Consider the following 26446-nt stretch of genomic DNA (forward strand, 5'->3'; position numbering starts at 1 on the left):
AGGCAAGAAAACCCACTCCCCCCTCAACCAAGCTCGAGTATACGTACTACCAGAAAAAAGATGGAAGGACTCTGGTACAGTGGCGTAGCTAGGTCGTCTGGCACCCGGGGCCCATAGGTCTTCTGTCACCCCCCCCCCCCCCCTGGTTGTAGCCGGTGGAAAGAGGGGTGTCTTCAGACGTATATGACACCCCCCCCCCCCCCTTCACAGGCCCCTTGCACCCGGGGCCCACGGCCCCCCGGCCCCCCCTATTGCTACGCCACTGCTCTGGTACTACGTAGCATCGCGATTGCGCGGTCGGGCGGCTGGCGCAACAAACAGTTTGCTGCTAGCTTCTCGCTCGCATTTCCTGTCGGCCGCGGTGGACCTTTCGGTCCGCGGTGCAGGCCTGAAGCAGACGCTGCAAGCACTGTAGCCGAAGGTCCCACACTCGCAGTACCACGGGAGAAATAAGCGGAAGGGGTTCGCATATCAAATAAATTACGATGCCTCAAGGTTCTGTCGAGGTCGTGCACCGAGATTGAGACGAAATAAGAGAGGCGGGGTGCTCGCGATGACGGAGCAGTGTTCACATTACACTGAGACAAACACGACATCGGCCTTACCTCAAGACCGACATTAAGCGCGAAGGCTGCGGAGTTGGTGATGGGACTCTCGCTGGCATGAAACTCGTTTGTCCTCTTGACTCGCATTTCCTGTCGGCCGCGGTAGACCATTTCGTTTACGTTGGGCCTGAAGAATGTCGGCACTGAAGGGAAGGCTATTGCAGTGCCGCAAGAGAAAGTGGAAGAGGTCTGCGTATCAAAGATGGCGAGGCCTCGAGGTTTTTACCAAGATCGCGCTGAGACAGACGAAATAAGAGGCACGTTCTCAATGACGGGGCAGCGCACACAAACACGATGATAACAACGGCCAAACCTTCAAAACAGACAGCACTCAGTCAGTATGAATGATAATACTATAAATCCTGGTGAGTGACGGCAGTCTTTGCTGGTCTAGGTTATCCGATCGTCTGTCGTTGGCTTCTGCGGCCCGTCTTGTGTTTCGCATTTGCCGCGTTACGGAAGGTCAAGTGATCGTTGCCCCAAGCTAAAAGTCATCCGATGGTATGTGCCGTGAGATGAAATTTTTTTTCTTTGCAAGGCTCAGGCTGCGGGCGAAAAAGGCCACGTAACGTCTTTAAAATATTGATGTAGTTCTGATATAAAGAGCGAAAAGCCAGATTCTGAAAAAAAAAAAAACAATATTTCGAACGAATCTTTGTCTGTGTCTATCTGGATGGATTTTCTTATTGTACACTGTAGTGAGAGAAAAAATATTGGGGGTGATTATCAGTGATAAATTTGAACATGAACTTTACTCAGCTCGCCCTACTTCTGCACGTCCTGTTCTATTTGACTTGCCGCAAACTGCGGATACTGGCAAGTGAGAAAAAAAAAGACAAAAGTAAGACGGTTTCTAATACTCGATGGTGGTGGCGTGTAAAGACGTTAAAACTGGCGATCGGTACGCGCTAGCTATCTTATGATTCATTGACTATTTCTCAATAACCAACAGTTTCACCCACATTGGACCGAGCTTTTCTGGTAATGTTTTAATTCGAGGAAAACGACAACCTAAAAGCACGTTTTTTTTTTTTTACGCTTAAATGTTTTTTGTCATTTTGCTGGCGCAGAATTCTGCCACGGAGTTACAGACGTCCCTTGGCCTAATTCGTTTCTTGCCATAGAACGGCACGGTATTGACCTCCAAAGTCACAAACCGTGAACAACGTGTTAGTGCGTGTATGACTGTTTCCGAGCGTGAAAGATCGCTTGGGTTTTCTGAAGCCTATGTACGCAGGACAAAATGTACCAAGGTGTCCGACGCATTCCAATCTCTTTACTCGCGACCGAGGGTAAACGAGATCAAGGACAACCTTTACGAGAAGACCCTACTCTACCCCCCTCCCCGCTCCCTCCTAGATGAATCAGATATCGCTAATAACTTGTTTCACGACTGCCTTATCCGAGGGGGAATGCCGTGAGAACTTATCAACACGCAAGTCGGTTAGAAGAAAGAAAGAAAGAAAGAAAGAAAGAAAGAAAGAAAGAAAGAAAGAAAGAGAAAACCCTAGAAGATTAAGTATATTTCATTTCCGGAAAGTATGTGGGTTTTCGTACGTCATTCCCTATGACTGAGCTTTCCAGCGAAGCTTGGTGTAAGGCAGTACAGTGGTTATCGTGTGGCGGCGGCAACATGTGACGTGGCGTGGTGGGTACCGCGAAGTCGCAGACGCATTTGCGGGCCCGTCGCTGAAAAGCTGGCGCAGCGAATAGAAACGAGGCGTAGGATATAGCGAAGAGTATAGATGTACTAAGCTCGGTTATAGCGTATAGCATATAGCATATATAGTATAATCTAGCATATAGCAAAGAAATTGCACTGGGTCTAAGTAAAGAGTTTGCAAAGTCTTGAGTAGACTTCAGGCAGTGGCAAAACAGACCCCTATAAAGGGCTCCCTTAAACGCAGTTACCGGCCGTCTTTGATGAGTGGGTGGGTCAGATTTGTATACGTCTGCAAAGGGATTTTTTTGTTTCTTTCTTTCCGCGAAGCTTCCTTAGAAAATCCTTCCTAACTTTGCTGACTTTGACTGCTGGGAGCAGCTGTCTTGAATAGCTTATCACACAGGAAATGAAGAAAATGCCTGTGAGTCGTTTTCTTTTTTTTTTTCTCGCACTAATCACTTTCTCAATTACTGTGACCCTTAATCGCTGTTTCCACGAATTCGAGACCTCGGCCGGTGATATTCCACAAGGTTGCGGTGTATAAACGCTCTCGCCGAGCTCTGGAGGCTTAGTGTGCCTACAGCACAGGAGTGTGTAGTGCTTCTACACCATAAGCACAGGAGGCTTAGTGTGCCTACAGGGCCGCACGAATGCAAATGCAACGAGCCAAGGTGAGACAATCCGTTGCCTTTCGCCGCGGCGTGCTCGGGTTGTTTATGTTTATATTTGTCCCGAAACGCTTATACAGTTGGCTGCGAGTGCGCATAATCCAGCAGGCATGCGGGTGTGACCTCGATTCGGCGCGTCCTTCAGCCTCGACAAATAAGGGTGGCAGCAGTGTCGTTTCTTAAACTACGATTTTTTTCTCCTCTTTTCTTTTTCCTTTCTTTTTTTCCTTTTTACTCGTTTCACTCATGTAACCCTGCGTCATTCGTGTGCAATCGTTTCAGAAGTTTGGCAAGCTTTATTGCCTGCCTATTACACTGACTTATTTTTCGTGTGTCATTACTTGCGCGGGAGTGCCCTCGTCAACGTTTAATCGGTGGTGAGCAGAGCGAAACGCAAGGACAAGGGGAGAGGGGGGAGGGAAAGAGGGGCTCCTTATACTCTCGCTCTACCGGATATAAAGGACCAGTCCAAGCTTTATGTCTTGTCGACATCCAGAGCATTATATTGCGCCAGATTTATTTATTTATTTATTTATTTATTTATTTATTTATTTATTTATTTATTTATTTATTTATTCGAGACGCGCGGACCGCAAGTGAAGTTCTTCGTACAGTTTGGGGATGTACTATCTAGAAACTGGCGTCATCCTGAGAATTCGTTCCAAGTGGATCCGCCTTGATTACGAGCTTCCCGGCTAAAATTAGTAAATTTCAATATGCGCCGAAAAGTAATTAGTTCAAGTAATTAATTAGCGGTCGATGGTAATTAGTCAATTATGCATTTCGATTATTCGCGCAAATGACGTTCACCTGTTTGACGAGCAAACCAGCTCAACGATTAGCATTGAGCTATATGTGCCACAGGTGAATTCTTTTTTAGATTGATTAAGGTTTTCTCAGAAACACCCGATATGTACAGTGTGCTTTGTGTATGTGCTACACGTATAAACGTGACAGTCTGCATAACAGTGTATTCGTAGAATAGTACGACTCATTGTGAGACGAGGAGCAACCGACGCCGCGTTCCAGCACCAGTATGTCTGCTTCCTCGTGTCAACAATTAAAAAAAAAAATTAAAAACGAAGAAGCGCAACGCGACCGGCAAATCATAAAATATGGCGTGCATTTACGAGAACACTAATAACACGGGAATGACAAATTGTACCGCACTACTATGTCACCAATAACGGTTCAAGCCTCGAACTATACATATACATATATATATATATAAATATACATATACAAGCCGCAATCGTGCCGACATCACGTGAATGCGTGAAAGCGAAAAGCGATAGTGCTGCAGATAACCCAGGCGCGTTCGCGTTTAATCTGTCCACGATAGTATCACAATACGAGAACGGTAGCTTCTGAAAGGATGGACTGCGTCGCTGGCTGGGGCAACTTGGATCGCTTTGCTCAGCCGCTATGTATTAGCAGCGATTATTTTTCTTTTGTTTCTTCTTTAACTGCTGCATGAATGACTTCGCCGTGGTAAAAAAGTATAGGTATACGCTGTATTATAAAAACCTTCCTAGCGCACGCTCGAACACTTTGTGTCGGGACTATACGCACATATATACAGCGTGCGGTATAGAACCTGTCGTCGCCTTTTGTCAGCGTATGTTGCAGTGTGTCTATAACTACAACACACACACACACACACACACACACACACACACACACACACGCACACACGCACACACGCACACGCACACGCACACACACACACACACACACACACACACTTCCTTTACTCTCTTACCTAGCTCTCCTCTAGATTTTTTCTACCTTACAATATTTTTTTCTTATCACTACTATTACGTGAAAATAAGTCGTCGTTGTAGGCGACTAAACCTCTTCACTTTATTTGTTATTTCAATAATAAAAAAGGACACCCTTGAACGTGTGCTGCCAGTGGAGCTTTCTTGCTTACCGCTTTAGACGTTGACGCCCCGCCCCGTTAATTACATCTCGACTGCCGACTCTAGCAAGACGCGAAGTCTCCGTTTATCCACCTGAATATTTCCCCTCCGCTTGCGCACTTCTTGTTGTTCAAATCGGTCGCAGCGCCATTTCCACGATTGACGTTTTTCACGTATACGTACGCCTTATTTAAAGCAGGGGGTTTTCCTCACCGGCAACATAGCTTTATTTATACTGCTTTTTTTATCTTCGTTATGCCGTTAGAACATTTATCGCTGCACGCGTTCACGTATGATATCATAGCCAAGAAACAAACAAACGAGAAGGAAAACAATATTGGGAGCTGGGGGGGGGGGGGGGGGGGACACGTTTGTTAGGTTGAGAAGGCGGTTAACGTCAAGTGGGAAGAAGTAGCTCGAACTCGTTCTTTCATTCGTTCGGTTGCGGGTTGATTATTATCCTGCTCGTTTGTTAGTTAATTCGGTTAATTAATTAGTTAGCTAGCGTTTGCTCGCTGGCTCGCTTGCTCAGTGCTTGCTTTCGTAACTGAGTGCGTGACAACCAACAAACAAACGCAAACAGAACGACTTCATGCTCAAATCATTTAAATGAAGCTGCACCCCTTTCTTGTACGAATACTGAATCTGTGCAAACGTACCAATCGAGCGGGAGACCTGTTGCGACAGAACTGAGGGAACGCGGCGAAAAAAGCCCCCGTCGGCCCACGCAAAAGTTCACACGTACGACGAGCTCGTAACATAACTCTTCCACTTAAGACCGTCCTGTTTATTCGCGCAAGCCGGTCATCGTTTATACCGGGAGCCGCGCCGGGAAAAAATAAATGCATAACGCTTCTCTTTGATTACGTATACACGACCGAAAAGCTTCATCGCCAAGTCGTGTGTGTGTGTGTCGACTTGTGTTTGGACACGGCGAACTGACTTTCTTCTGCCGAGTTGATGGAACGCGTCAAACTTGTGTCTATAGCTGTCAGTCCCTCTTTACATCCTCGAGCTGCAAGTTTTTATTCTCGTTCAGGACGTACTTACAGGGATTTCGTATGCCCCTTTAATTCGATCTGAAGAAAGGGTCACATCTATCAATACGACAAGCGTTCGCGTTCGGCGCCAGTCCTCGGATATTTCGGGGGCTCGGGATAAGATAATTTTCTTTCAGTTTCTTTTTTCTTTCTTTTGCACGCCGTGATCAAGCCCGAATGCGAGGAGGCGGCGGTTCGCTTGAAAGCTTGCCCTTGACCTGTCCACGGAGTCCCTAAAGACGGTCGTTCATTTTCCGAGGGGTTTTTTTGTTTCGTTTCATTTATATATATATATATATATATATATATATATCAAATTTGCGTTCAGTACTTGAGGCTTCTGCGATGGAGTGATGAGTCCGTTGTCGAGGAAAACCGACAGCCGTTGACCTCCTTTCGGCGCTCCCTTTGCGTTTTTACACCCTCTTGCTCAAACTCCCCCGGATGCAACTTCGAACGCAGTTTTGCGAAGTACCGCTTTTTTCCTTTATGTAGTACAGACCATGACTGCCAAAACCTCCGTTAGCGCACTCTTTAACTCTGACAAGTTTGCGTCAGCGAATGAACAAATATAGTAAGAAAAAAAAGATAAATGATATTTTCGTTTCTACGGAAACGACATTAAGATGAGTGGGCTCCGTGCATCAACTCGTGGGACGCAGAACGACTGCCCAAAAAGTAAGAAGACCTCATGGACTTCTATAGCTCTCTTTGAGCGTTCCTTCTTTACTTGACTTCTGACGTCTATTCCTATGTAATCTTATTATCTTACTTTATTATTCTCTCTCATCGCTGCCAAGAGGAAAGAAGTAGTCCTCACAACTAAGTTAGCTAAGTTTCCATTCTTTGGAGTCATTTCAATAATAATAAGAAGAAATAGTAGGTGAAGAGCGATGTTTATTTATGTGTATATATATATACATATTAAAAAATGAAGAGATAGCATAATACGTTGCCGGAGTAACTGACATTTCTGGCGCAATCTTACATGCTCAAGCGAGAACGAAAAAAAAAAAAAATTCAGCAAGCTGTCACCATCACGCACCACGTAGAATGAAAGATCTGCTTTCTTGCGTGAGGGAAAGAACAAAGGAAAAGTAGCGACGATTAAGTCTTGGCAGTGACGGTATAAATAGAATTTATGGCAATTGGGTGGACGTTGACATACGACGCATACAAGCTCGCTGAATTGAAAAAAAAAAGAAGAAAAAGAAAAAAGAAAACGACTTGCGAGTCGAGGCGGGAGGGAACGGGGAGGGGTATCGGAAAGGCGAGGAGGAAGCTTGGGGATTTGTGTATAGCGCGTACTCTACGTCAATGCCAGAGACACTCTCGGTGGCATGAATGCCTCGTGGTACGCGTAATCTACCGCAACGAAGCGTTCACTGCATCGCCTCGTGTATGCGTTCGTTGGTGGAGAGAGGGCAATAGATAAAGAACGCGCGTGTGAGAGGGAGATTTAAGCGAGAGAGCGCGCGAGAGATAGCGAAAGTGAGTGAGAGAGACGCCGAAGTTGTTGCGCGACGTTTCCCAATGCTGACGCAACAAGGACAAAAGCGTATATATATGTGTACAGAGCGCTGTTATTACACCAATGCTTCGTTATGACAGCGGCGGGCAACGAGTCGACTTACGTTCATTCCTTGTTTCCTTTTCCTCTTTGCGTATTTTATTTCAGAGCCCGTTTCCACCATTATTCTTGCCGGGTCAGCGCAGCGGTGTACACGCATATCCCCAAGCAAAAGCGCGTGTTTCGTTGCGTCGGGCGATGACGCGGCTTTCAGGCCTGTGTAGAGAATGGTCGCTCTCGCTTCGTCCGCGGGCGGTTTTATGATTGAGCAAAGCGAAATTTTTGCGACTGCTTCCATCGTCACCTGCACCACCTCGTACGACTGAGTGGTCTAATTACATATGCTTGAAGGAGGTCTTGACGCTTGTAGATGGCGCCGGCTGCTTCTTTTCATGGAGCGAAGAAAAGAAAAAAGGAAATCACGGAAAGCAGTGCAAGGACACACACACACACACGCACACGCACGCACGCACACACACACACACGCACACACACACGCACACACACACAGTTCCGCAGACGAGTGGATTAAGACGTAAACAGAATTGAGTTCGTAAACTTACAGATGCACGCACAGATTCGGCCTATATCAAGTCATCATCACCACGACGGTTAAGCACAGGAGTGCGCGTGAAAAACAAGTGTTTTTCTTTGTATTTTCTTTGTCGGTCATTATGATGCCGATTGAGACCGTAAAAGAGTACGATGAACTTTTTTCGTTTCTTTTTTTTCTTTTTCTTCAGTTGTAGTACGCCGGTTTGTGCAATCAGACACTCGAGTGCTTTGCTCTTATTCGCCCGCCGAGTGGTGATTGACTGATTGATCGGAAGTAAAAGCCAACGCTGCTATCGATGCAAATTTTCTGCGCAACGATGAGATGTTGGCAAAAGTGAGAGCAGAAGCTACGAAGCTCTGTCGCAAGCTTAAGCTAAAAAGTCAGGCCCAGATATCGACAGTAGCAAGAAATGCTCGCTAAATTTGTCTTTTTCCTCCTAGACGCACGAACCCGACTGGCCTCTAAGGGTCATGGTTTCAAGACAAGGCACGTGGCAGAAATCCGTACCCATTTTTTTTTTTCTGCAAAAGATGTTAAAGTTGCTAGCAATTGAAGATACGTATCTGACCAGAAATTGTTAAAGAGTGATCGAGTTTTTGAAAGAACATTCTGGGTTGCGTTTGAGAGCGTTTTGTCTCAACGTAAAGAACCTCTACTACTCGCTTCTAGACTAGACTTCTAGACAGCCCATTGGTGCTTTCGGCGCTATCAACTTTGTAAACTTTGACTGTGCTTTTTGTGGAAAGTTTTCTTGAACTGTTGTACTTTTACTTGTGGTCCGCATTCAAGTATGAATGGCTGTGTTTCTTCGAAGGGAAGAAATGTGAACCGGATCTTCCATGAAGGGGCGCCCATCCCGAATCAATTGTTTCTCGCTAAAAGGAACAGGGATTTGGATGTCGGCTTCGGGAATCAAACGTGCTCAATATATGAGTTACGTCGATGACTGCCTTATTGTGCTAGTATAGCTGGCTCTCCTGAGTTTGGTCCTCGTGCCGCTCGCGTACTTGAAATCTTCCAGGACCGTTTGCAACCTCTAAGGATCACCCATGAGGTACCGGAAAACGAGTCGTTGAGATTCCTTGGCCTGAGGTTCACATTTAGATCTGAGCGTGTGTGTTGGACGTACGATCCTCGTGCCACTAAGCCACTGATGCCATAATCCTCAGCTCATTCCGATTTCGTTGAAAGGGGAATTGCGAAACTTACCCTCGCAAGTGCCCTTAATAAGTCCACACACTTGCCGTGACGGCCACGAAAATCGCCACTTTAGGGGGAATCATGTGTTAGATCGCCTTCCATCGAGTTGTCCAATAATGAGCTTAACGTTTCGGAACCGCGTGCAGGCACAGGAGGGTGTTAGTGCAGGGCGGTTGGCCGCTTTCGGGGTGGCAATGTCTAAGCTCCCGTGCGTTGTTTTTTGTCAGCTTGCGGTTTCATTTTAAAGCGAAGCCTCGTTTGCCTCTTCCTTCGACTTTCCCACTGCTGCTACTGCTGCTGCTATCTTGCAAACCGCGTCGGGTAGCGGCTCAGAGCGTATGTGTACATGACAGGAGCGCCACAGAGAGGAAAGGCAACGCGAGAAACTCGTTTGGACTTTTGCTCCGCGTCGAATGTGCGCAATGCCCCCTGAAGCTCCCTGGGTGCCGCCACATTAGCCTCTTGACAGCCGTAGTTATCCGTAACCTACCGCAAAAGCATTGCAGAAATTGCAGCGCTTATTTTCGGAGAATGGGTAGAACCAGGCAGAGAATGGGTAGAGCGAACGCAGTCGCGAAACGAGTAACAATAACGAATAACGAGTAACGAATAACAGCCCTGCCACTCTTCGCCCGCACTTTCGATACAAGGGGAAACTGCAATAAGTATGCTCAACCCCCACAGAGGTTATGAAGTATGTCGCACAACGACGCCTCAGTCAAATGCCTCCCTCTCTGTATTCTGTGTGCCACGCAGGCAAACAGCAGTGGTACGTGCACGCAAGATACACGTTTAACATCAGTTCACAACTCTCGTGTTGGACTAAGCGATGAAGAAATTAAACATTCGCCGTCAACAACATCAACGCTAACTATCGTCAATCAAAGCAAACGGCACAGCAAGCTTCGCTTACATCGATTCCCACAGTGCGCGGGAACCGCATAATTTTCCTCGCTTCTGTTACTTTGTCTTATCACAAGATCGCGTATATAGTCATTCGGTTCTTTCCGTACAGCCTTGAGAGAGAGAGAGAGAGAGAGAAAGAGATGCAAATGAGAGAAAGGCAGGGAGGTTAACCAGAGCTAAAGCCTCCGGTTTGCTACCCTGCACTAGGGGAAGGGAAAGCCTTGAGGTTTCTTCAAGGTGTGCGTGCCTCTTTTTCGGCTGCGTGTATACAAAGGACTGTGGTGTATATATATTTACATCGCCTATCACTAAAATGTCTTTTTTTATTTTCGTACCGCTTCCCCTGTTCGATCATGGATTATACCAACCAACACGCGCCACTCGTGCATCCTTTCATGATACCCGATCTTGCCGACACGGAATGTACGCGATATCTCGCAGATACGGTCAGCCATAGTGATGGAGAGAGACGGGGGATGGGGTAGAATGTAGAGGAGAGGGAGAGGGAGGGTGCGAGGATTATTAGTCCTCGTGCGTCGATCGCCTCCCATTTCCCCATCGGATGGATGGATGGATGCTGTGAGCGTCCCCTCTGGAACGGGGAGGTCGGTTGCGCTACCAAGCTCTTGTTATTATGTTGCCTAATGTCCGAACTATGTTAAAAAAGAAAACAAAAGGAAAGGAAAAAAATCACGATGAATTCCCATAACCAAACTTTCTGAACCCCAATTGTGAACTTTGTTTTTGTACGCCTCCGTTGTTTCTCGTTTCCCTGCTTTTCTTCCACCAATCTTCCAATCGCATTTTACTAATCTCTATAGCGGACATGTTTACTTTCCCCCTGCTCTCGCTGAACACAACGACTTCAAGGAGGCCAGAGGTGCCTAAATCGACCGCTGGGCAGATATCTTCCCATTCTAATAAAACATGTTCCATCGTTTCCCTAGCTTAATTTTTCCGCAGCAAGCACGTGCTTCTTCCTCGTTGTATCTCGCTTTATAAATGCGTGTTCTAAGGCATCCTGATCTCGCTTCGAAAAGTAATGAGCTTCCCTTGGAGTTATCGTAAATTATTCATTTTCTGATTTCTTTCTTTCCTCTTAAGTAGTTACTCATAGCAGGTTTCTTTTCCATTGCCGCCACCCATGAGATTATCTCAGCCTCTCTGACTTTCTGCTTGGCGTTCTTTGTTGCCATGCTGCTCACCATACAGGTCGTATACTTGCTAGTATGAGCTTCCTAGTTCTTTTCCTGTGATGTAGCCCAACGCCACCTAGACTGCATTTCCTCTAGGTGGCGTTCCGTAGCACGCCCGCCGAACGAAAAATGGAGAGAGATGACTTCAGGCAACACTAGGCCTTGCGAACCATCCCGAATTCAGCGGGACGGCCCCGACTTCTGAGTATATGTCCCGTGTCTCGACTTGACCCAGTAAAAACGGCGAAATGCCCCGACTTTGCGGGTGTTTCTTCTTTTTTCTACTGGGTAACAATAAATAGACCAGATTTTCTTTTTATAATGCCTGACAGCTCGTTTGCACTTTTTTGTGCGTGTATATGTTCTGTAGCATTGTCACAAACGTGAAGGTGGTTTCGCTTTCGTCGTGGTTCTAGTTCTGTTGCGGGCCCTAACCGTTCACAATGCCTATCTTCGTATTGGGGGCCGCGTTAGCCGGACAACTGCACTCCACGTTTCTTGTCGTAAATCGCTGCGCGAGCTAGGACTAAAAAAAAAAAAGATTGTTCAAGTTTGATGCATGCACGTGTCGACTGGCGGCTCCAGCCACTGACACGGGTCGGTCCTCACCAAACACCTCTCTCTCCCCCCTTCCTGGAGACGCATGGAGTAAGCAGAGGGTTCAATTTACGCGAATCCCATAATGTGTGTGTGCGTGTGCATGCGTGCGTGTGTGTGCGTGTGCCCCCACTAGACAGAACCGGCAAAAAATAAGTCCAAAATGTTTGCACCGTCGCGGAAGAGATTTGTCCAATGGCGTTTCAATTCGAATTGTCGAATTAATCCATGAAGTCACTGGCTGAATAACGCCGGCTGCGTTTTCTCAAGTATTCCGCAGTGTGTACCGTCGCCTTCGGAGCGGCAAAGAACTTCACCGATGCTGCTAATGAATATGAAAGCTTTGCAACCTATGTAAATAGCAGCCCGGCCGTCCAAGGCTGGAACCGCGAGATTAGGCAGCGTGCGGCTCATGCCTATGTATACACTCGAACTGGCGGGCAGCCATATGTGGCTCGTCTCTCTATGACGAAATACTTCCGACGTTACTCTGGACTTTCATCACCACGTGAAGAGAGGAATTTATTCTTAACAAGAAAGTTAACAAGGACAGAAATAAAGAAAAAGCGACCACGTGGATATTGCGTAATTATTCCCACGTGTTTACCTCCTCAGAATCGCTGCCTACAGACGCGATGAAGCGCCACACTCGGATGTACGACAGGTGCATTTTAACAGCTCGAGAACGCCGTCTGAGGCGGACAGCGCAACTATAGTTCTTAAAGGGACACTAAGGTGAAAAATGATTTCTTCTGCATCAGTAAATTACCGTTCTACAACACCAAAAACACCGCTCTTACAACGAACGATAAGACGTTTGGTAAGCCAGAAAAAAACGCAAGAACGAAATACGGGTGGCGACGCCTACATTAGTTCCCGCACCTGGGGGCTGTGACGTCTTGGATTTTGATGGCACCTTCTAGGGCCTACTAATTATATATAGCGGTACAGATTGACTACATTGTCTTCTAAAGGAACCAAATATTAAACATGCCAAGTTTCGGGAACCTTTATTCAGCCAACGCGGCCCAAATGCGAAAACATACTTTGGAATCCCTGACGTCACGCTGACGTGCCGGCGCTGGGGTTTCGGCGCGAAATTCAAATACTGACACTTGGACCTTCATTCTTCTCATCTAATAATCAAGCTATTTCTTTTTATAATGACTGCCTGCAGCGTTCTCAAACAATGCCTCATCAGTCTAAACTGATTTATTGTTTCGCTTTAGTGCCCCTTTAAGATGGATTTCCGAAGGTTATTTGCACAAGAAATATAACTTTTTTTTTATTGCTGATTCACAAATGTTTTGCTAATTAACTCTTAAGTCTATTCACCTTAGAGCAAGCACTGCATTGCACGAATTGGAGTCGATGATTTCCTCCAGGATAATCCACTTTGAGAGAATTGTCATGCTGTAACCAGTTTCGAGATATATGCGATACCAAATTGCGAGGCGAAATTCGACGGAGTTCCCGTTAAAATTTATCGTGCACTGTTTAAGAAGGCGATGTTCTAACAAAAGTGAAAAAAAAAAACCGTGAATTTTGGTGGAAGACTGACGCTGCTGTCTTTGAAACTGAGGCTACAGCTTCGCAGTTCATCGGCTTTAATTAAACAATTGCAATAGTACCTCGAAGTTATTGGTAAAAAGTAATTGTTAGTTGTTAGTTAATAAATTATGCATTTCGTTTCTCGTGTTAGAAATGCCTTCTGGAACTAACGCAGCTCATGGAGTGGGATTATGCTTCCTGTTACTAGACACTCTTTATAAAGTTATATTAAGATTTAAGCAAGTAAAAACGCTGTGCCATCCAGGATTTTAGCGCAGTGTCAATGCGATTTGAACTCGAAATTCACAGTTTAAGGTTTCCTTAACTGTATTTCCAGCACACTGAATTCGATTTGTTTAACTTTTACTTTTTCATTTATTTCGCCATTATTTATGAAGTGGTTCTCTCCAATCTGTCTCCTTTATGCCTAGCCTACCTATCCTCAAATTTTGTTTCTTATTTCTTACATTTCTTACTTTATTTTGAGCTAGCCTGTTCTATAGCCCAAGGCGCCAGAGGGAGTATACGTTGCCACCAACTACTAGGCTTTACTCTCTCTCTCTCTGTCTTTCTTCGAGCCCTTGACGAAAATGCCGAGTGGGGTTTTTTTTTCTCACCAGACTCGCGCGTACATCGCAAATCCCCCCCCCCCCCCCCGAAAAAAATAAACATACGAAGCAGTACTGAGACGAGTGATCGCAAATCCAAAAAAATGCGAAGCAGTACTGGGACGGGCGACAACTCACTTTGCTGTAGTAGCTCCGGATGAGCGCGATGCGCCGGTACGAGATGCGCCTCCTCTGGAACCGGTGGATCGCTGGACCGTCAACCACGGCGGTGGTCTGAATCATTGCCCTCAGGTGCATGGCACGCCGACCGCGCCGAGCGGACGCCCGCTTCGCGCTTATCTCCGATATCGTTCGGCCCAGCCGGATCCTGCTGTCGTCGCAACACGGCTTCGGAGCACATGTCTGCCGGCTCTGAAGGACCGCCTTGTCTCCGGACTATTCTTCGACGGTACCGCGCATTGTCTCTCAGCGCACAGTTTCTCAACTTTCTTTCTTTTTTGACTCAGTGTGGCGGAGTTGCAATCTGCCGTATCGCACAGGCACACACACACGCACACACACACACGCCTTTATGTTCTCTCTATCTCGTTTCTCGGTTTCCGAAATCGCGGCGTACTTAGAATGCAAAAAGTCGGGCGCGCAGTTGATAAGTCCACCTGAGCGTGCGCGGGTGGGAAGAATTGAGAGCGATCACAGTGTTGGCGCACAGTTGTCCGTACGGTGCGCAGAACGCCGTCTTGCAGCTAACGTACGCTTATCTATCTCACTCCTTGATAGACATAGTTATCTATCTCACTCCTTGCAATATATTCTTTTGATTTCACCGAGATCTCATAGATGGACGACGAGATAAACAAGATATCGTCACAGGGCGCGTCGGCGTGCGCAGCTGGCGCTGAATCGATCAAATTGAGATAATCGTCGCATGCGTTGTAAGAATGACAAAGCGTTCACCGCAAACTGCGACAGAAGCACGGCAAGAGAAGCACGAGGGAAACTCTCACGGTGTCAATCACGAGAAGTACTTACTCATTCCACAAGGTGTCACTCGATTTGCAGAATACAGCTGCGCGCACTTCGCGATAAACTTTCGTCGAAACCATTCCAGCGAGATAACCCAGCACTGGCGGCGGCGCCGAGTTTGCCTTCGGCTCTGTTCAGAAGTCGAACGTCGAAGCTTTTGCTTCGCTTGGCAGTCGGTGTTTGCTTCGGTGTCAGGCGGTGAAGCGCGCGGTCAGATACCGGAGAGCCTCGGAACATAACATTTCTACTCCCTAGCGTTTGGGCAGTGGGCTGCCGCTTCTCTGCCCCTGAAATTCCGTCCGGCGCGCACTCTTCTTCTGGTCCTTCCAGACACCACTCCTCGTTTCACGCGCAGTTTCGGGCGGTGCTACTCTTCCTTCGAGAAACGGTCCCCTCTCGCTCCTCGACAGCTTTCGACGCGTATCCTCTCGGCTACTGGAAGAAGGCAAGCACCAGGCTCACTTCCGTCGCCAGTCGTATCCCACCGCGAAGGACGTGTCACACGCGCACATTCCGACAAAACAGTAAAGGCGAACCAGTCGTCCGGGTCAGTTGACACGAAGCGGGGACATAACCCAGCGCCTGTCCCGTACACCTCTTCTCTGCGCCTACGTCCAACTTCGTGCTGCAAACGAAAGGAAGTTCGAGAGCCGGATCGGAAACTTCGCAGTACGAAACGCCGAACGGGTGGTCCCTCCCGGCAACGCCTATTAGCCCTGCGTTTTATACGACAAGCCACCGGATTGTACCAGCTCTGAAGCGTGGCTTCTCACTAAGAACGGTCGCTTCCTTTTTTTTTTTCTCCTCCGGAGATTAAAGAACAGTCCGGCACGCGCGCACGCACCCTCGTCCGTCGTCGTACGCCGCCTTCTTGTCTTCTTGATTTCCGCGCCAGCAGCAGCAGTAGCAGCAGGTGCGAAGGCGTGGCGTGCGATCCAAGGTCGCGCCCTCCCCCCTCCTCCGCCACGTCTTTTAACTGCACGAGTTTCACCAAAGGCCGCTTCGCAGACAATGCCGGAGAGCGTTGAATCCTGCCCCTCGACAGGCTGACCGCCACTGATTATGACGAGCGGAACGGCGAGCGCAAGAACGAGAACAAAACAAGACGAGAAGAGAAAGGAAAACTCGCCAACAAGAGAGCGCGAAGAACAAGGCGCTGCGGTGGTGGAGCGACGTCGTTCGAGACAGCAGCTAGCGGCCGCAGTCAACGGAGCCGTCCTTCTCTTCGTCTACTTCATCTCTCATTCCCTCTCTCGGGTTTTGTCTCGCATAGGAGAAGGCTGACGTCACGGCAAGGGTTCTCCCGGTCTTGTTGTCTCGTAATCCGGCGCCGCTATAATACAGCATGCGAGGCAGCCTCTTACGCCGGCAGCTTCCCGCAACTCGCTTCACTTTCAACGAACGGCCTCATCCGACTTCCTTCTCTACCCCGCGCTTAGCCCACCCTTCGTACCAGCGCGAAAAAATTCCAAAAGCGGAACGCCCACGCTATAAGTGCTCCTAACTGTCTCATCTCGCCTGAGGCGATAACAGCAATCGTGAATCATTAATCGGCTGCGCCGTGAAGAAAGAGACCGGTCGGTTTGTCGAAATCCCCTCATTTACAAGAAAGGTCCCGGCAGCAACGGGAAGCGATCATGCGGTCGTTGTGACTGTACGCTAGATAGTTAAACACCTCAGGCGTTATTGCGTGGAAGCTAATGGCATGGCAGCCGCCGTGGTAGCCATATTGTGGAGCGATTCGGGTTTCCAACCAAAATTCAAGCTCTGCCGCTATACAATGTCTGTGGCAGCGTCAAGCATGGATGTTATTCTCGATGTCAGCGAATTCCGCCATATTGTCATCTCTGATTGGCCCAGTGGGCTGCGACGGGCTCTCTGATTGGCTCGAAATGCCGATATTGCAGAATTTGACAATATTTGACGATTTGAAACCCCACGGCAGTTCATCCAGCATAGGAATGATGGATATAAGTATTCATAGTACGTAGATTTGACCGAAGCTTCGTCCTTCTGGCTTCTTCCAACTGCTCTTGTATCTTTTTTTTTTTTTCAAATTGGTCATTTTAATCAAAGTATTGCGTCATAAGCGCAGCGTACATGCACTAACTTGTCATGTTTATGCATGGGCGAAGAAACTTATTGTCTTATATGTTATATGCGTATAAACTTACGCTTTTTGAGAGATATGACTCCTGAAAGAAAAAGTTTAGAAGGATATAATGCGTTGTAACTAAAGCCACGAGAAGACTAGACGAACACACGTGTTAAATCCTTTAGGGTATAGCTGAACGATCACAGCGCCAGAGTTTCTCCTAATACTTTTTGTAGGAAACTTTAATACAAAGCAGCCGTGGCCTCCGAGACCACAGAGGTGAGCCCTTGCGACCTCGGAGGCCACGGAGCCACATGAGCAGGTTTGCCTGTAGGCTTTCGACTTCTCCCGTACCGCGTGGCTGCAAACGGTAATTTAAGCGATACACGCGTTATGTTGCGGGGAAGGTCGAGGGCAGCGAAGGCGACGGCTGCAAGCCGTCACCTTCGCTTTTTTGCCGTTTCAACTCGACCGAGACGACGATGGACTGCGCTGTTTGACGTCATTCAGCGAGCAGCTGGGTTTTATCTGGAAGTATCGCAGGTTAAAAAAACTGAGAGAGAGGCACGCATACTAGCACGCGTCGCGCGACCTGGATAAGTTCCAATCAGCCATCTTGATATTTATAGGCAGCCCCGGGTTTAATCATTTCTCTCTCTAATGACGTGAAACCTAGTTTGCATTGTCATTGCGAAAGACACAATCAAGATTTAAAAAAAAAAACAGGAAAAGAAATGAATTCGCGCAGGAGCAGTCAGGCTGGGCTGAAATACTAATACGAGTCTGACATTTCCTAACACTTCCCCCGGCTCATCAAATTTTCTTGACTTCGAAAGGGGGGTGAAGTGGGGGTGGAGACAGAGATACGCTCAAATGATGACTGGGTCTTGGATACAGTGGCAAAAGTGTTCCATTATATGGGTCTGTATGGAAGTGGGTGCATTGCGCCACCTGCGGACAGATGCATTATTTTGATCACGTCGGCAAGGATTACGGGGCTGCGTATGAAATATCACAGCCTGCTGCTATAGTACTAGCGTTGCCTAGCTGCGTGTTTCGTAAGGACAACGCACCTGCACAAACGCCCCTATAGCCTGAATTGGCGTCCCTTGTCCACGCCAGTCTTGCTCTCTCTAGAGAGACGCATACGTCACATTTCAATCGCTTCGGGACACCTTACGAAACGCGCGACAAGGAGTAGGAGCGCATTTATTTAGCCTTAAGGATCGCTTTAGACCTGAGGACGAAGGAGGAACGGCTTGCACTGGGACAACGGTCCCCGATTACACATGATGACGCAAAGCTCTTCTGTGCCGCTCAGGCCAAGGTCGCATGCTCGCATAGCTATACGTCTCTGCGTAGACGGTGGCACGCGTATATAAGCCTGCTTCAGCATTCGAGGGGCGAAGATATGCCGCGACGTGCGCCAGCTAGATGCCAGCCACGCGGAAGAGTTTAGCGGCGACGTATGATAGGAGACAGAAAGTGGAAAGGGCCGTGGTATCGCTCTGGCGCGGGAACAACGCAATACTGTTGTCAAGGGAAGATTCCGTTCCAGAAACGAGGGTCCGCACTCGCAAAAGAAAAAAAAAAAAAATGTTCGCACGCTATAAATGTTCGTAAGAGTGGAATGGCATGTCCGTCGTGGTGTTCTCCGTAACAGGTTCTTTTTTTTTTTCTTCTTTTCCTCTAGCCTGTAGCTAGACCCGAGACCCCCCGCGGTGGCTTAGCGCAGCAATGGCGTTGCGTCCCTAAAGACGAGGTCGATAGGCGGCCGCATTTCGATGAATGCGAAATGCAAAAAAAAAAAAAGGAAAACGCGCCCTCGCGTAATTAAATTTAGGTGCACGTTAAAAACAACCCCAGGGGGTCATCTAGTTAATCCAGAGTCCCCTGCTATACGGCGGCGTGCCTCATTATCGTATCGCGGTTTTAGAGGGGGGGGGGGGCGGGTTGGCACGTAAAACCATAGAATTCTTTTTTAATGCGGAAGCATTATATGACTCATTACGCGAAAAGCGGTGGCACCAAAAATGGCCGACGGCGCATAGAGTATACAAACACACAAAAAAAATGCTCGCATTGACGTCGGATTTCTCAGGGAGGTTCCGGTAAGCAAAATAAATCAACGGCTTTGAAAATAACGGTTTGTAAATTTCGGTCCGCGTGGGAATCGAGCCCGCGGGCCGGAGTGCGGGATGAGCATGCTTCCCCAACGCCGCCGCGGTTCCGTGGTTCTGGTGTTGACTATAGTGCGTGCGTCATCGCACGCGTCACGTCGGAAGGTGTGGCCCAGTGCCTGCTTCATTGGCCACGTGACGGCGCAGCCAATGGGGAGAAGGTGGCGCCACGTCATGAGTGTATAAATTGAGTGTCTAAAATAAGATGTCCAATTGAATACCACTGAGCGTTCCTTCGAGTTACGTACTCCTCGCGGGCAAGCGAGCGCGTTGAGACGCTTCGCGCCTAATTTTTAAACGCGATGGCGTTAAGGGCGCCTTGTCGCAAGAAATCCGGCGTCGGCGTCGGACGTCGTTCCGCGAAAAATCATTCCGAACCACAACCACGCAGGCCCTCCGCGTGGCGCAGGGGTGTTACAGAACTAATTGAATTCCTCAGAGTAAAATGCGTCAGAATAATCGCAAAGTACGTACGACCTAAACACAACCTACAGACGTGATAGCGTCGGATTGCAATTTGAATGTACAAGAAAGCATAATTATGTCTCTGTAGCTGTCCCTGGCATAGACTTGAAACCTGTCTTGCGGAAAAAAGCTTAAGAGCTATTGGCAACGCTTATGGGACACGGTTGTGGAACTAGCCACCCATATCGAAAATAAGACGAGCCGAGGTTACCATCTGTCGACTGAGAGATCGGCCACACATATGGTACATGCTCATACTGATGAGCCACCTGCCTGGGGTAAATTTGGCGAGACGCTGACGGTCCTGCACGTGTTGCTGGAATGTCGTGAATTAGAGATTCTAAAAAAAAAACTTCGATTTACCGCACCCTCAACAACTGCCATTACATCCAGCAATGTCCCTTAGCAACGACCCGGTCTTTGATGTTAAATCAACCTTAGCTTTTTTTAAAGGATACACATGCACTGCAGGTTATACACCAAGTGATTCGTAGCGCAGCGTCTTATCAGAGGCTTCTGCTGCGAAAATAGTACTTAGAGGATATTCCTCCAGGTTTTTTCGCTAAGGGACCTGGGTAAAGCTTTAGTGCTATTTCCATACTTTACATTTTTAATCTTCTCATCACTCTGCAAGTATATTTTATGGTCATAAAATAGTATCTCTTCTCATTGTCATGTTTTTATCGCATATATATTTTACGCGCTTACACAGTGACTGATTTTAGGCCCCTTTACATGCCACGGTACATCCTAGACTTCATAAACCATTGTCAACTCATTGTATCATGTGTTTGGCGCTCTTTGGCAGGAACTGGCCCTTGCGCCATTAAAACCCATTCATCAGTTAATCAAAACATAATTCTGTTGCGCGGAAACTCAAACAAAACCCCCTTTTTCCAGCGTTTCTGCCATTCATAGAGCGACGCGGCCCGCTTGGTTCCTTGCAACAACGTCATCCAGATGGCGCTCGCCTCCGCGCATGCGCAAGGAAGTTGCGGTTGCCTGGAAGGAGGAGGAGGAGGCAGAAATAGAGAGAGAAGGCAGGGATGTTAACTAGAAATGCTTGTGGTTGGCTACCCTACTTTGGAGTACGGCAAAGAGGGAATAGAAAGATGAGATAGAGAGGGGGAGGGGAGGAGGAAAGCCGCGGCGGGCTCGCGCACGCACGCGGAGGGCCCGAGCGAGTCAAAAACGTTCACATGGGCCAGTCGTCCTCTAGAAAGACAAAGCAGTTGCCTGGGAGCCTGACAAGCAGTCAAGGCTCTTTGAATACTATCGCTTTTTCCACTCTTAAAGGCGAGGCTTGAGCGTCCTCCGAATTTTGATTCGGCCTTATCGGGGCGCAGTTAGAGCGCAGGAAAGATCTTGCGCGGACAAGGAAAGCGTGGGGGAAAAAAAGTCACCAAAGGGACTATAATGCTTTCCAATTCCCACGCGTATGCAGTCTTAAGTGTCTCTGACGAACTTTTTTTTACGACAAGACGCGTATTGGCTTATTGCATGATCTGTAAAAGGTCCTGTACGGTTAGGCTGGCCAAGCGGATTTTCTTCTGACTATTCTCCGTAGCTCGGCAACATTCGGAAGCAGATAGTATCTCCTTCAATTTGCATTGACGCATGTGCGGCTTCTTCTGCAGTGCAGCGTAATACTCGCGTAATATAAGGCGCTCTTAATGTTACGCAGAGCGTAGTGTGCGTCAACGTCTAATTTATATTCCGCCTAGTAGTGTTGGACTGATCAAGCAAGTTGCTGACTTGGCACAAGCCTGGTCGGTTCCAGCAGCACCTTTTTTTTCTGTGACTCGGAATTTAAAGAGAGAGAGAGGGAGAGAGAGAGAAATAAACGTTTAATATGATGTTGTTACGTCACAAAAGAAACGATGTTATTCAAAAAGGAATCAAGACGATCCTCAGACGGGGCGAAGCGTCTTTCTTCTCTGCCTCGCGTTCCCCGCCCACACTTCTTCATCGCCTCGTGCGGCTACATTTACCGTAATATTTCCCCACGAATCCCGCCGGGCGAGCCAGTTAAGTTCTCAGACTGAAGGACGCTATATAGGACGAGTGACTGGGTCGTATAAGACGGATCACTGCCACTCGTGGGACGTCCGGATCGAGGAACGGGCGTAACGAGAGCGACCGTTCTAATCAGGTCTCCAAAAAGTAGTTGCTGCTCGGTGCCGGTGCGCGTATGTACTCTGATAAATCGGCGACGCTGACCAACCGTTGCCACACATTCGGACGCGGAGAAGTGGCCGGATCTTCCGAAAAGGAGGCGTCAGATACACCAGGCAGGCGACGTGCCGTCTCGTTGTGCCTGTATATATCATCTCTTCGCGGACGATCTGTCATATGGCCGACGCCAGGTCAAACGAAGAGCTCATGTGGATACTGGCCACAATGGTAACATTGGCCAATCGATCAAACTTTGGCGGTATTCGGCGAACCTTCAGTGCCTCGAACGTACGGCAGTGCTTCATTACGAGACACACTGAAGCGAGGCTGTCCTTGCCGATCAGGAAATTGTACACGTCTTCTGCTATGCCCTTAAGTAAGCGCCCGACTTTGTCTTCCTCTCACAGTATTGCGTTGGCTTGCTTGCACAATTTCAAAATCTCCTCGATGTAGGCAGTGAAAGCCTCACCTGGTGGCTCTGCTCTCTGTACCAGGGTGTGTGTGCTCTGCGCATTTCCTTTTCCTTTTTTTTGCGTGCGAATCGCTGAAGCGTTTCTTTAGCTCAACGACGAAACACTCCCACGTCGTGTATAATTCTTCATGATCTTCAAACCACATTAGGGCAGTGTCAGTGAGTGCGAAGACAACGTTGGTTAGTTGGTCGGTAGTGTCCCAGTCGTTGAGACTTGCTTACTCGCTGGTAATGCCTAAGCCACTCGTCCACATGTTCACCTGCGTTCCCGGAGAAAACCCGAGGTCGTCGGTAGTAGCGCCACGTAGCAGCAGGCATGGATCCCGGAGCGGTAGGCATCGGACCCTGAACGTCTCCATCGTTTGACGTGTCAGCAGGCAAAGGTGGTAGTCTGGCGAGGCGACGACTCCGGCGAAGAATAAATGGTTCTGAGTCCGTCGTTACTTCAATCACCCCGCAACCTCCGCCAAAACTGTTACGTCACGAAAGATACGGTGTTAATTTAAAAGGAATCAAGGCGAGCCTCACAAGGATAGGAATAGGATAGGATATCCTTCTTCGATGACGCGTACCCACTGCGAGGGATTGACCAAGATTTGGATGCTATTAGGAAGATGTTGGCGTTACAAAAACTGGTAAAAGTGTCATGTGGAAACGTATAAAGATAAAGCATCAAGAACTTAACAAAATGGTCTTGGAACGACTATGAATCCCTCCACGGCTGAGCAGACATCCGTGTGGTAGATTCCAAAAGAGGAGGCTCCTAGAGAAAGGATATTTAAAATGGAAAAATTTAAACCAAGTTGCGTGAACGTTGGTTCTAAAATGTTTCTTTTTCCTTAAAGAGGAAAAATGCCTCAGACGGGGCAAAACACCCTTCTTCTCTGCCTCGCGTTCTCCGCCCACACTTCTTCTTCCACTCATGCGGCTACATTTGCCGTAATAATATTAGTGCTGTTAAGCATAAGAAACAGTTACGTTCTTCTATGACGCGGCTGTTCGTAACAGCAAATGAAATTTGCATTGAGAAATTAGCGCGAGAAACAACACACACGAAGTGTACGACAAACCGATGCGAGAGCGGAGAAGAATGTAGCATATGAGAACTATTATGGCGCCGTTAGAGACTTAGCTACAAATGCACTTTTCATTAAGCACAGCGAGTTAAAATGCAACCTAAATACATCATTTCACGCACGCGCAACGCGTATAAAACTGCTGGGGGGTGTGAAACATTCATGGTCGATCTGCAACCAGGAATCCGCAGAGGAAACAACCCCTAGTAAGGACCAAATATGGACGACAAACATTGCGTGTTCAAGCTACTGAGGTGGTAAACTGGACAATATGGACGGTCACTAAAGTATCCTTATGTAATTTGAATGCGGAAAGCATTAGAACTTGTCCAAGTTATCACCTTAATTTAAAGCTCCACGTTAATCCACCTTGCTCTAATTTGTACCAAACTTAATGCACGTTAATCAGCCTTAATCCATTTTAGTCCACCTTACTCGAATTTTTGGAGTGGGCCAACTGCAGGCCTGTGCACTCTGCTTTATGACGTTGTGATACGTGTCAAGCCCGGCGTGACGAAAGCGGTGACGTCAAAATCACGGCGGCATACTCGGGAGCATACCCCATTGTGCCTCGAGCGGGCGCTCGATATTGCGCGTATTCGCGAGCTTCTTTCACACTTGAACAAAAAAAAAAACTTTTATGCAGCACGTACTGAGCAACAGAAGGCTGTATCGGGAGTCTTTCTTGTCGCTCTACAGTTTTCTCATTGAAGCTTTTCATCTAATGTTCGAGAAGTTTATTAATTAATTAAGACTAATTCTGTAGTTAGGCGGAATGCAACAAATAATCTGAGTATCTCCAAGCGACGGTAAGCAACATTACCTTGGTCCTGCCTAGTTACGTGGCATTTGCATATTTTAAAAAAGATCTTGGCGCATTATAGTTGGGACCCCCTGTATGAAAAAAAAAGGCACGAAAGAACAAATAGGGGGAACTGGGAGGTGGGGGGGGGGGGGGGGAGGTGGAAGGCACAAAGAATATATATCGGAGGTATAGAGCATCGCTTAACTGAGCCACATCCTGCCATACAGTGTGGATGGTCAGAGCGCGCCGTATATAGACGACTTGTAGACGTCCAATCACAGCCGTGCGTAACCGAAACAGCGCGGCGTCGTCACGGCTTGAAAAACGAGAAAAAAAAAGAAATCTTGCACACCGCGAAGGAGAAATCGCACAAACGTTGTAACTCGATCGAGTTTTCTTCGTGCGTGCATGTCCTGTACTAGAACAGTGCAGTGCAACTTCGCCTCCGCGAGGCATCCTTCGACAACAACACCGTTTCCCTCTGCGGTCGACCCTGCGTCACTGCATTATTAATGTAAACGCGCGGGGAGGCGAATCGCGTCGTGACACCATACGCCGAAATGCGGACCGCGCACCCGTACTCCCTTCGGTGCATGTGTGTGCGTGCACTTCCTTTGCAAACAAGGCGTGCGCGTGTCTCACGCGAGCCCGTTTGGCGTCACGTGATGACCGCGAGTGATTGACGTCAGAACGCAATTCTCCCATAACCTGCAAAAAAAAAAAAAAAGAAAAGAACGTGTAGTGGGACGTGCATAATAGTTGCTCCTCTCACCCCCTCTGCTCCTGTCATTTCTTTTGTTGTGCCTGCGACGGCAATCTTTTCTTTTCTTCCTTTGTTTTTTTTTCGTTTTACTTTTGTCTCGAGGCCGAGGATTTGCGTGGATGAGTGATTGAATCACGTCACTTATACATAGAGACAACAGTGTTACAAGAAATGCGTGACTTACAGGCGTTGCATATAGTGAAATTGGCTAAAACGAAAAAAAGAAGGTTAATATGAAGTGCATGATTTCTGTTGTTGCTTGTTTTATAAGTGAAACATTGGAGGAGACATGAAGTTTTGCGTTGCTTTTCGCGTCACATTTCAGTGCCGGTGTCTGTAGGGGAAGTGGACCAGGTCTTGCTTAATGCACTGTTTCTCGACAGAACACCGGAGCTAAACATCAATTGTATAGCGCCGAGAACACGCTATAGTGAGAACTCGTTATAACGAAACGCGATATAACGAAGTAATGTATACAACGAAGTAAGTGAGATTTCCCTTGAAATTCTCACAGAGCTTGATATTGCAGTACTTGCAATAATGGATATCAGGAAGTAATTCTGGCTCCCCTTCAACTTCGTTATAACAAGGTTTTACAGAATAGCATTTGGTCGGTCACTTCGCGGGAGATGACGTAAACGCAGAGTGTCGATGACAAATTTACTGCCGCACCCACCGAGGTTGCTTGGTGGCTATGGTGCTGGGCTGCTAAGCACGAGGTCGCGGCATCGAATCCCGGCCACGGCGGCCGCATTTCGATGTGGGCGAAATCACCCGTGTACTTGGATTTAGGTGCACGTTAGAGAACTTCAGGTGGTCCAAATTTCCGGAGTCCCCCACTACGGCGTGCCTCATAACCACATCGTGGTTTCAGCATGTATAACCCTATAATGCGATTATTTTTTTTTTATTAACTTTGCCGCCATGGGACGTCAGGTGTCTGCCCCGAACGATCGAAGCTGCTATGGTGGTCACATCGGCAGATACCCGTCTCAGCCCCACTCCCTACTAGCCCTTTACGGTTCCATATTTTATTAAAAAGTAATAAAAATTTCGTCAATCTCGCCTCAAGTGGGTTAGGCAAGGTTCGATACGTTGAAGCGATGCAAGTACGGACGAGATAATTATACCAGTGCGCATATAGATCGCGTATACCCGCACTTAACGGAGGCATGCAGTCTGTATACAATTCATGCGTTGTGCAGAACCAAGAGCCGGATATGGCTCAGAGCGTTTCTCTCTCATCAGGGAGGAGATATCATCATCAACGTTCACCCGTCGAGAAGTCGGGGCTCGCCGACACTAGGCTATTATATAGGCAATTTGATGACTTGATGGACGACAGCGTA

The sequence above is a fragment of the Dermacentor andersoni genome, chromosome 6 (assembly GCF_023375885.2).
Source record: "Dermacentor andersoni chromosome 6, qqDerAnde1_hic_scaffold, whole genome shotgun sequence".
Taxonomy (NCBI): domain Eukaryota; kingdom Metazoa; phylum Arthropoda; class Arachnida; order Ixodida; family Ixodidae; genus Dermacentor; species Dermacentor andersoni.